The sequence below is a fragment of the Bubalus kerabau genome, chromosome 7 (genome assembly GCF_029407905.1).
Source record: "Bubalus kerabau isolate K-KA32 ecotype Philippines breed swamp buffalo chromosome 7, PCC_UOA_SB_1v2, whole genome shotgun sequence".
Classification (NCBI taxonomy): Eukaryota; Metazoa; Chordata; class Mammalia; order Artiodactyla; family Bovidae; genus Bubalus; species Bubalus kerabau.
This window is the reverse complement of record NC_073630.1, coordinates 55,800,977-55,812,413: the sequence shown is the minus strand read 5'-3', so window position 1 is coordinate 55,812,413 and position 11,437 is coordinate 55,800,977. Positions and strand designations below refer to the sequence as shown.

The window sequence follows — 11,437 nt, the reverse complement described above, 5'->3', positions numbered from 1 at the left end:
CATTGGAGAGTTGGGTTCAATCCCTGGGTCAGGAAGACCCCTGTAGAAGAGAATGACTATCCACTCCAGTATTGTTGCCTGGAGAATTCCATGGACAGATGAACCTGGCAGGCTGCAGTCCATTGGGTCACAAAGAGTCGGACATGACTGAGAGACTAAAACTTCAAGTAGGTAAGCATCAGACTTGACTATTACTAAACTATTAAAATATCCAAAAAAACTATATAAAGAAAAATTTAAAAATAGGACAGAAATAAAAGACATACAGACATAAAATTGTTAAGATTGTCAGAGACAGTTCAGTTCAGTTCAGTCACTCAGTCGTGTCCGACTCTTTGTGACCCCATGAATTGCAGCACACCAGGCCTCCCTGTCCATCACCAACTCCCGGAGTTCATTCAAACTCACATCCATCGAGTCGGTGACGCCATCCAGCCATCTCATCCTGTCATTCCCTTCTCCTCCTGCCCCCAGTGCTTCCCAGCATCAGAGTCTTTTCCAATGAGTCAACTCTTCGCATGAGGTGGCCAAAGTACTGGAGTTTCAGCTTTAGCATCATTCCTTCCAAAGAACACCCAGGACTGACCTCCTTTAGAATGGACTGGTTGGATCTCCTTTCAGTCCAAGAGACTCTCAAGAGTCTTCTCCAGCACCACCCTCTTCAAAGATTTACATATGTAAAAATATACCAAAATTAGTGGAAAAAAAATTCAATTTTTATAAAAATGTCCCAGATCCTGTTTACTTCCTTGTGACTATTCCTTTGATAATATATAACATGGCATTGTAACTTTAGAAGAGTTGGACCTTATTTCATGAACCTTTAAATGCGGGCTGGCTTTGTGATTTGCTGTGGTCAATAGAGTATGAAAGAAATGCCAGTATTCCATTTCCAAACAAGACATCAAGAACACCTGTGTTCTCACTTTTGTTTCTCTAACTGTACTCTGAGAAAAATTAAATGTGAGCCAACCTGCTAGACAATTAAAAAAAAAAATCTCATAATTTACAGTCCAGCCAGGACAAACAGAACTACCTAGTTGCCTGCTGCTAAATATAGATGTGCAAGTGGGTATCTCTGGGCCCTTAGAGACTAGGTGATCCCCTAGCCAACCCATACACATGTGAGCCTAAAAGAGCTTATTGTTTTAAGCATATAGGCTTTGTGTGTTATTTTTTTAAATAAATATTTTATGATTTTATTTATATAATTCTTATTGCTTGCTTATTACTTATCAATATAATTATTAAAGTTAAGAGATTTTTACTTATAAAATATATTCTTTGGAAATATATGCTGCTATAATGGATTCAGTGCAATTACCTACTGCCATTATAAATTTGTGTAACCAGCAATCACAATCATGCTTGGACCTAGAGTCTGTCATACAGAGTGAAGAAAGTCAGAAAGAGAAAAACAAATATTGTATATTAACGCATATGTGTGAAGTCTAGAAAAATGGTACAGATGAACCTATTTACAGGGCAGGAATAGAGACACAGATGTAGAGAATGGGCATGTGGACATGGAGGGGAAATAAGGAGGGTGGGATAATTGAGAGAGTATCATTGACATATATATATACTGCTGCTGCTGCTGCTAAGTCACTTCAGTCATGTCTGACTCTGTGCGACCCCATAGGTGGCAGCCTACCAGGTTCCCCCATCCCTGGGATTCTCCAGGCAAGAACACTGGAGTGGGTTGCCATTTCCTTCTCCAATGCATAAAAGTGAAAAGTGAAAGTGAAGTCGCTCAGTTGTGTCCAACTCTTAGCGACCCCATGGACTGCAGCCCACCAGGGTCCTCCATCCATGGGATTTTCCAGGCAAGAGTACTGGAGTGGGGTGCCATTGCCTTCTCTGATATATATACTACCGTTTGTAAAATAGATAACTAGTGGGAAACACAGGAAGCCCAGATCAGTGCTCTGTGTTGAAAAAGTGTGAATGACCAACAGAAAGAGGGCCGTGGATGGAACTGGGAGTCCCTAGAAATGACTCAGTCCCACTCCAACTTTGAGCAAGGAATAGCCAATATGATGAAGTAAAAGGGGAGCTGGGATATGACCGTGGATGTGTTGGACATGGGGCCCTCTCACTACAAGAATTGCAAAAGAGAATAGGGAGACAGATGAAGAAACAAAACCAATCCTGTGCAGGCAGGAGAAGTATGATTTTATTGATGACCTTAGGCTGAGTAATGACACTCAATATATGCCTGTGCAGCTACCATTGGGCTGTGTGGTGTTGGTTTAATCGCTAAGTTGTGTCCGACTCTTTGCAACCTAAGGGACTGTAGCCCTCCAGTTTCCTCTGTCATTGAAATTTTCTAGGCAAGAATACTGGAGTGGGTTGTCATTTTCTTCTCCAGGAGATCTCCCCATCCAATAAAAGCTGCATTGCAGGCAGATTCTTTACCAACTGAGCTACCAGGGAAGCCCATGGTGGCTGACCCACTTGAGCTGGCTTTTTAAGGAAGAGAATGGAGAATCAGATGTTAAACCTTGGCTGGCTGGCCCCAAGGAAGAGGACTTGGAGATGACATGCCTCCTGGGAAAATGAAAGAGAAGCCATGAGATGAGAAGAAGGAGACCAAGATGAAGGCTCCCCTAGAGTAGCCAGGAAGATCTCTGGCCTCCCAAAGGATGGATCTGCCTCAGGGCTGCTCAGGAAGCTAAGCCTCATGCAGGAGGAAGAGTTGCTGTTCCTGCAGCTGCCAGACTGGCTCCCAGCCAGCTGCCTCTTCAGGACATCAAGACAAAGGTGTCGAATAAGGATGGACAGATGGTGGTTATAAAGCAGGATGAAAAGCAGGAAACCAGGTTGCCAGTGAATGCTTGTACCCTGGCTGACCTGACAGAGTGTCAGTGATAAGTTGCTCACCCACACATCAGGGCAGGGGCAGTACCTCCCGGGCAAAGTCACTCTGGATGTGATGGTGGGGACAGTCTGCTCTTTCCTGCAGGAACTGGTGGCCATGGGCTTTTGAGACAATAGAATGAGTGAGATGACAGTCTTGGAATATGCAAAGTGCAAACTCATCTGCTCTCCCAATTTTGAATCCCTATTGGATCACAAACACCAGTAAAATGAGCAGATGGAGAATGGTGGTGACTGTGTCCATGATTGCTGCCTGCTCCAAACGTTATGTTCTCATATCTGTTCCACCCAGAAGCGGCCTGTTTAGCCCACCCACTCTAGCCATTGTCCCAGTTTGCTCTACCCCATGTAGCTCCCTCCTACAGCAGTTGTGAACGAGGCATAGCCTTCCCATGGCAACTGTGAATAAGGCATAATCTTCCCAAAGCATGCACCCTCACTGCTGGAGGGCTTGTCCCTGCTATTTTCAACAGGCTGCGTCCTCCCAGGTGGAGAGGTATCTGTGGGAAAGAACAGGATCCTTCTCTTGGTAACAATTGGTTCTCAGGTAGGAAAAGTAAGAAGGGCTGCAGCATCTTTGGCTCTCTCATCACTCCTGAGAGATGACAGAGAGTCTCTTGAGTCTCTTGAGGGAAAGGGCAGTGGTCTTTTGAGTCTGAGACTCAGTCCCTGCTCTCTCTGTTACTAAGTGTGTAATTGGACAAACTCTGTAACCTTTCTGAGTTTCATAGTCCTCTTCTGACAAAAATGAGGATGATATCTACCTCATCAAGTTGGTATGGGGATGAAATGGAATAATCTCAATGAAAACTCCTTGCTGAAGCCAGACATACAAGTAGGTGCTCAATTAATGTTAGGTTAGTTTCTCTTACCAAAAAAAAAAAAAAGGTGATGTGTTATCAGTAGTTAATAATTCAAATATTCATAGAATATTTATATTGTACTTTACTTAAAATCAAAATACTGAGCAGTATGAATGACTTTTGGGAATTCATTGCTGGGATATATGATCATTCTTTATTTGAAATATTTAATATTTCAAGTAGCTGAAAGAAATTTAAGAAATGGTATATATGTGGTCAAAGGTGATCAACAGTACAAAAAAAAAAAAATTGTGCCTTTGTAGCCCTGTCTATGCATATAGTCTGCAGCCCATATAGCCAAGATCGAAAGAAACTGAATTTTTGATGGCAAAAAAAATATGCAGTTAGAAACATAACTTGTGCTTACCACCAAAATAAAAATTGAACATATGACTTGATAATGTGATTGACAGTGTTTAGGAGTAGAATTTAAAAGTCACAGTAGTGATCAACTTATCAAGATAAGTGTTTACTGATAATAAAATATTGTTGTTGTTCAGTCTCTCTGTCATGTCTGACTTTGCAACTCCATTGAATGAAGCACGTCAGTCCTCCCTGTCCTTCACCATCTCCCAGAGCTTGCTCAAACTCATGTCCATTGAGTTGGTGATGCCATCCAACCATCTCATCCTCTGTTACCCCCTTCTTCTCCTGCCCTCAATCTTTCCCAGCATCAGGGTCTTTTCAAATGAGTCAGCTCTCCACATCAGGTGGCCAAAGTATTGGAGTTTCAGCTTTAACATCAGTTCCTCTAGTGAACACCCAGGACTGATCTCCTTTAAGATGGACTGGTTGGATCTCCTTGCAGTCCAAGGGACTCTCAAAAGTCTTCTCCAACACCCCAGTTCAAAAGCATCAATTCTTTGGTGCTCAAGTTGACTTCTTTATAGTCAACTCTTTATAGTTCCACATCCATACATGACTTTTGGAAAATTCATACCTTTAACTATATGGACCTTTGTTGGCAAAGTGGTATCTCTGCTTTTTAATAATGTTGTTTAGGTTTGTCATAGCTTTTCTTCCAAGGAGTAAGCATCTTTTAATTTCATGGCTTCAGTCAGCATCTGCAGTGATTTTGGAGCCCCAAAAACTAAAGTCTGTCACTGTTTCCACTGTTTCCCCATCTATTTGCCATGAAGTGATGGCACCGGATGCCATGATCTTAGTTTTTTAATGTTGAGTTTTAAGCAAGTTTTTCATTCTAGCTTTTTCATTTTTAGTTCCTCTTTGCTTTCTGCTATAAAGGTGGTGCCATTTGCATATCAGACATTATTGATATTTCTCCCAGCAATCTTGTTTCCAGCTTGTGGTTCATCCAGCCTGGTATTTCACATGATGCACTCTGTATAATTTAAATAAGCAAGGTGACAATATACAGCCTTGACATACTCTTTTCCCAATTTTGAACCAGTCCATTGTTTCATGTCTGGTTCTAACTGTTGCTTCTTGACCAGCACACAGATTTCTCAGGAGGCAGGTGAGATGGTCTGATATTCCCACCTCTTCAAGGATTTTTCAGTTTGTTTTGATTCACACAGTCAAAGGCTTTGGTGTATTCAATGAAGCAGAAGTAGATGTTCTTTTGGAACTCTCTTGCTTTTCTATGATCCAACTGATTTGGCAATCTTATTTCTGGCCTTTTATAAATCCAGCTTGAACATCTGGAAGTTCTCAGTTCACATACTGTTGAAGCCTAGCTTGGAGAATTTTTGAGCATTACTTAGCTAGCATGTGAAATGAGTGTGGTTGTGTGGTAGTCTGAACATTCTTTGGCACTGCCTTTCTTTGGGATTGGAGTAAAAATTGATCTTTTAGAGCCCTGTGATTACTACTGAGTTATCCATATTTGCTGTCACATTGATTGTAGCACTTTCACAGCATCATCTTTTAGGATTTGAAATAGCTTAGCTGGAATCCCATCACCTCCACTAGCTTTGTTTGTAGGGATGCTTCCTAAAGCCCACTTGACTTAGCACACCAAAATGTCTGGCCCTAGGTGAATGATCACACCATCGTGGTTGAGTACAGTTCAGTCTGACTCTTTATGACCTCCATGGACTGCAGCATACCAGGCTTCTCTGTCCATCACCAACTCCTGTAGTTTACTCCAACGCATGTCCATTGAGTCAGTGATACCATCCAACTGTCTCATCCCCATCCCCTTCTCCTCCTACCTTCCATCTTTCCCAGAATCCGAGTCTTTTCCAATGAGTCAGTTTCCTCAGGTGGCCAAAATATTGGAGTTTCAGCCTAAGCATCAGTCCTTCCAGTGAATATTCAGGACTGATTTCCTTTAGGATTGACTTGTGGTTATCTGTGTCATTAAGATCTTTTTTGTATAGTTCTGTGTATTCTTGCCACCTCTTCTTAGTATCTTCTGCTTTTGCTAGGTCCATACCATTTCTGTCCTTTATTGAACCCATCTTTGCATGAAATGTTCCTTTGGTATCTCTAATTTTCTTGAAGAGATCTCTAGTCTTTCTCATTCTTTTGTTTTCCTCTATTTCTTTGCACTGGTGACTTAGGAAGGCTTTCTTATGGTTTCTTGCTATAATAAGCAAAAGAGATAGGATATGTCTAATTATTTTTCGGTTAAGCTACGGGTTTCATAGGTTGACATAGATTATTATACACCCCTGAATAAAATGGAAACATTCCCACTGACAAAACTAGGTCAGGATTTCTAAGATCAAAATAAATTTTCCCTTTCACACTTGCCTTAATAAATGCTCTTAAGAACTTTACTTGCAAATTTCCATTGTTTGTCTCTGCTAAATACAGGCTTTATTTTCTTGGGCTCTAAAATCACTGCAGATGGTGACTGTATCCATGAAATTAAAAGATGTTTTTCCTTGAAAGAAAACCTATGACAAACCTAGACAGTGTATTAAACAGCAGAGACATCACTTTGATGACAAAGATCCATATAGTCAAAGCTATGATTTTTTCCAGTAGTCATCTATGGAAGTGAGATGACTTCTTACCTATGGAAGTGAGAGTTGGACCATAAAGAAGGCTGAGTGCCCAACAATTGATGCTTTTGAACTATGATGTTGAAGAAGACTCTTGAGAGTCCCTTGGACTGCAAGGAGATCAAACTAGTTAATGCTAAAGGAAATCAACCCTGAATAAATTGGAAGTACTGATGCTGAAGCTAAAATTCTAATAATTTGGCCATCTGATGCGAAGAGCTGACTCACTGGAAAAGTTTCTGATGCTGAGAAAGAATGAGGGCAAGAGGAGAAGGGAGTGACAGAGGATGAGATGGTTGGATGGCATCATTGACTCAATGAACATGAGTTTGAACAAAGAGAGTGAAGGACAGAGAAGCCTGGCATGCTGCAGTCCCTGGGATCTCAAAGTGCCGCACATGATAGAATGACTGAACAACAGAAAATGTAGTCTCTTTGATGCTTTCCAGGTGAGCAGGAGCAAAATAAAAATAAGGAAGTTTTTATTGTTGTTTCTATCTTGCTATATTTCAGACACTATCTTCTTCAAAGTGTAGTATTTCTTGGATTAAAAGTAGAGGTTGAGTCAAGGACCTAGTTTATAGCACAGGGAACCCTTCTCAATAGTCTGTGGCAGCCTGGATGCAAGTGGAGTTTGGGGGAGAATGGATACACGTATATGTACGGCTGAGTCCCTTTGCTGTCCACCTGAAACTATCACACTGCTGTTACTCAGATATACTTCAATACAAAATTTAAAAAAAATAATGAAAAAAGACAATAAAATATTTTTTATTTTAAAAGAGTGAAGTTTGAATACACTTCTGACATAGATCAAGTTTGTGTGTCTTTGCCTCACTACACCTGCTTTCTTTCATTTGTAGATTAGGGTGTCTGGTGGTACCATATAAGTCTGTTATGAACATTAATGGGAAAATGCATATGAACAGTTTGGCACAATATCTAACAAATAGCAAATAATAACTAAAAAAGTTAACTATTTATTACAGATCATTCCTGAAGGAGAAGCATTTCTGGGTTAGTATATCCCATTCATTATATACTGACTTTCATAACCTTTTGTTTTAAAAGATGACTTTTTCTTATCTTCATACCCATCACTCAGTAACAGTGGTCTTATCTGAGCCATTGTTCCCTAAAGAGTAATTGCATTTTCTGCTCCATTAAAAGAGAACTACATCAAACTGCACTAGCAGATTCATCTAATCAGTAAATATTTATTGTGCACTTAATGCATCTTAGCACTCTATCAGAGATTCCTCAGGTCCTGGGGAACCAAAATAATATGACTTTTTCAGACTCTGTAACTTATTAACCACCCCACTATGCTCTAAGTAAACAGCACAACCATAATTTTATTAAAAACTGATCTAAAATGTTCCTTTCCCATGCCTTTCCTGCACACCCCAGGTTCAAGTTATCCCCCACCCCTCTGAACTCTCAGAGCAGCTAATCCAAGCCACCATTATGACACATTTCATTTGCAAGGTGTGTTATGGTCTCTAAATATTTGGTCTAGTTTTCAAATTACATGAGGAAAGACTGCAGAGAAAATATGATCACAGCACTTTACTCCCACAGGTCCATGAAAGGAAAAATAAAGGCAGGATAAATCAGTTTGTTCACTTCAAGTGAAAAACTAATGGTGTGCTAAATACACTATTTTGAAATGCATGGGTACGAGGAAGCAATAATGTTCTCATCACCAAGGTGAAGATACCTTCTTGGAAAACAAAATGGAAGTAAACAAAATACTACCAGGTGTCAGCGGGGAAATAGAAGAAACAAAAGAAGTTGAAGCCTTACCAAAAATACATTATTTATGAAAAGATGCATAGCAGCCATTGCAGAAAAGATAGCATGACATCAAGAGTTCTCAAGAAGCACAGAAGTAGAGGGGGAAAGAGTGTGGCTTCAATATTTCTGAAAGCAACTGCTGAAAGTATCAAGCCCAGAGAACGCCAGCTGTTGGTTCTGTGAGCAGTGCCACAGACTTCACATACTAAGAATCATAATGCCTGGAGAAAACTTACATTTAAAGCAGGTATTGATTAGGAATAGAAGTCAAAGTTAACAGACAAAAAAAGAAAAAAAAAAAGAAAAAATCTGGTTCTTTAAGATAAATTGGATATTTAGTTCCAAATTGTGTTAGGATTTTGTAGCTTGGGGTAAATCACTTAAAACGTCCTACTCCCTTCAGTGTCATCTTTTACACAATAAAAAGAGGAACTTAAGACTGCCTATTTATAGGTTGTCTGTATGGATAATATAAATTATTATTCTAGAATTATTATCAATTTTGCTCATTATTTTTATTACATATTCAGAAGAATAAAATTAGTTATTTTATTATTTAACCTTTTATTTTATATTGGAGTATAGCTGATCAACATTGTTTTGATAGTTTCAGGTGGACAGCAAAGGGACTCAGCTGTACATATACATGTATCCATTCTCCCTTAAACTACCCTTTCATCCAAGCTGCCACATAAACACTGAGCAGAGTTCCATGTGCTATACAGTAGGTCCTTATTGGTTAGCCATTTCAAATGTACCAGTGTGTACGTGTCAATCCCAAACTCCATAACTCTCTCTTATGCCTACCCCTCCCCCGATAACCTTAAATTCTTTCTCTACAAGTCTGTTTCTATTTCGTAAATAAATTCATTTGTATCATTTCTTTTTAGTTTCCACATATAAAGCATAGCAGGACATTAACTATTTTAAAACATTGTTTTATTAAAGAATAATTTATTTTTGGAAAATAATTTCTGCTTTGAATCCTAAAAAAAAAAAAAAAAAAAAAAAAATCATGATCTTAAAACTCACCTAGTTGAAACCATTTGGAATTTTTCTCCCATTGTTAGTTTATCACCTTTTAGAGGCCCTAGTTTATTTAGCAATTCTTAAAAGAGTTGTGAGCTGGAATGGACCAAATTTGCCAGCTGGACAAAGTAGGATTTTTATGCAGTATATCAATAAATTGCTAGACTAAGGAGACCTATGGCCCAGAGTATGAAAACTGTTTTTGAACATTTTAGATAGTGGTACTTTTCTCAGGAATATTCTTTGATAAGACTTATCCCAAGTGCTAAACTCATCCTTTCCCTGAACTCAACCTGGGATAAGTCATGCGTAACCATTTTAAAGTTTCTTTTGTAGTTTTTATCATAAATGGTCCCTGCTTGATCTTTCTGTAGTTCCCAAGCTCCAGCCATGTGTTCTCTGCCAAGCAAGTCTTGCCTATTGTGTAAATCTCAACACAGTAAAATCCATGCTCTCGGGCTCTAACTCAAGATACACAGTTGCTGAGCAGGATTACCTAATGGTTTCATCCTATCATTTTATAGAGGAGGAAACAGAGAGTTCTCGAGATTCACTCAGCAGCAGAAGTATTGTAAAAACATACATTTATATCTAAATTAACATTTATTTCCATGAGAGGCTACTTCCAAAGACTCCTTCAAAACTACTCCCAGAATTATGTTGCTAAAAAAGCAAATAAAAGAATGCAGTCTTGTCACTCTTCTTTATAAACAGTGAACCTTTAAAAGGACCTCAAAGAAACTTTTTGGTTTTATCAAGTCTAAGTCCAATGCATCTATCAAGCCATGTCTCCATCTGTCATTCATCCATTAAATGTGTATTGCTTGAGAAGCAGACAACATTGAGGTAGATGCTGAGAGGAGAGTAAATGATACACAAACAGTCCCTGCCATCAAGTCCCTGCCTTAAAGTTTAGTGTATGAGAAAGATTGCAAATATGATCACAACTGCATTGTTAACACAAATGACTGAACTTCTGGATTTCTCCCACCCACACTCTCAACACTAGTCACACTACGGTTGCCACATAATTCCCACCTTTCCTAATTAAGCCCAGTTGTTTCATGTGGCCTTCAATTTTCATATGTTGTATCTTTCTTGTCTAGAATATTCCAGTTTCTTTCTTACTTTGGCAAACTTCTAAATATTCAATTTAGAAGGTTCAGTTATGACCTCTCTGAAAGCCCTCATCTCCAGAGTTGATTGAGGCACCAGGGTTTTGTAGGCATATCTTGTGTATTCTGCTAATAAGTCATCTTAAAATAAGTGGGTTTTGTTCACCAGTCAAAAACAAAATTCTAACATGCATGGGTTTATCTCTGCTAATTTCTCACAAGGCCCTTGGAGAAATAATTTAACTTTTCCAATAATCAGCTTCCTTATCTTTAAATGTGCTTATAGTGTCATTTACCTTTGTTGGAACAAGTGAATGAGTTAATACCTGTAAAATATTTCAACAGGGTTTAGCATATCTTAGGTGGTTTATTAATATCAGTTTTTTATATGATTATCAAACCAAGTATCCTGACTCACAATGATTTTCAGTAAATGTATATTGAAAATGTGAAAGTGTGAATTTATAATTAATATGTCTTTGCATAGGACTTTAAATAAATTAAAAAAGAAAAAGCTAGAAATTAAAAGTAAGCTTAAGACTACCTGCCCTAAAGTCAAAAAGTATTTAATGAAAATCAACATTTTTAACAAATAGACTTTGCAATTCTAACCATATTCAAATATGAAAAATGCTACAGATATATAAATTTTTATTGCATTCATTTGTCTTATGTTGACTTGGATAGTTTTAATAAGCTAAATTCTGACTGTTTCAAAATATTTTTCCTTCATTATTTGGTTAGGAGACTAATGAAGCAGCAAAACAGTGTTTCATTTTTT

General features: G+C 38.6%; 1 pseudogene; it reads left to right on the top strand.

Annotated features, from left to right (window-relative positions):
- The first annotated feature begins 1,997 nt into the window (after positions 1-1,997).
- Positions 1,998-3,088, top strand: LOC129657206 (DNA-directed RNA polymerase III subunit RPC4-like; annotated as a pseudogene).
- Positions 3,089-11,437: the final 8,349 nt, after the last annotated feature.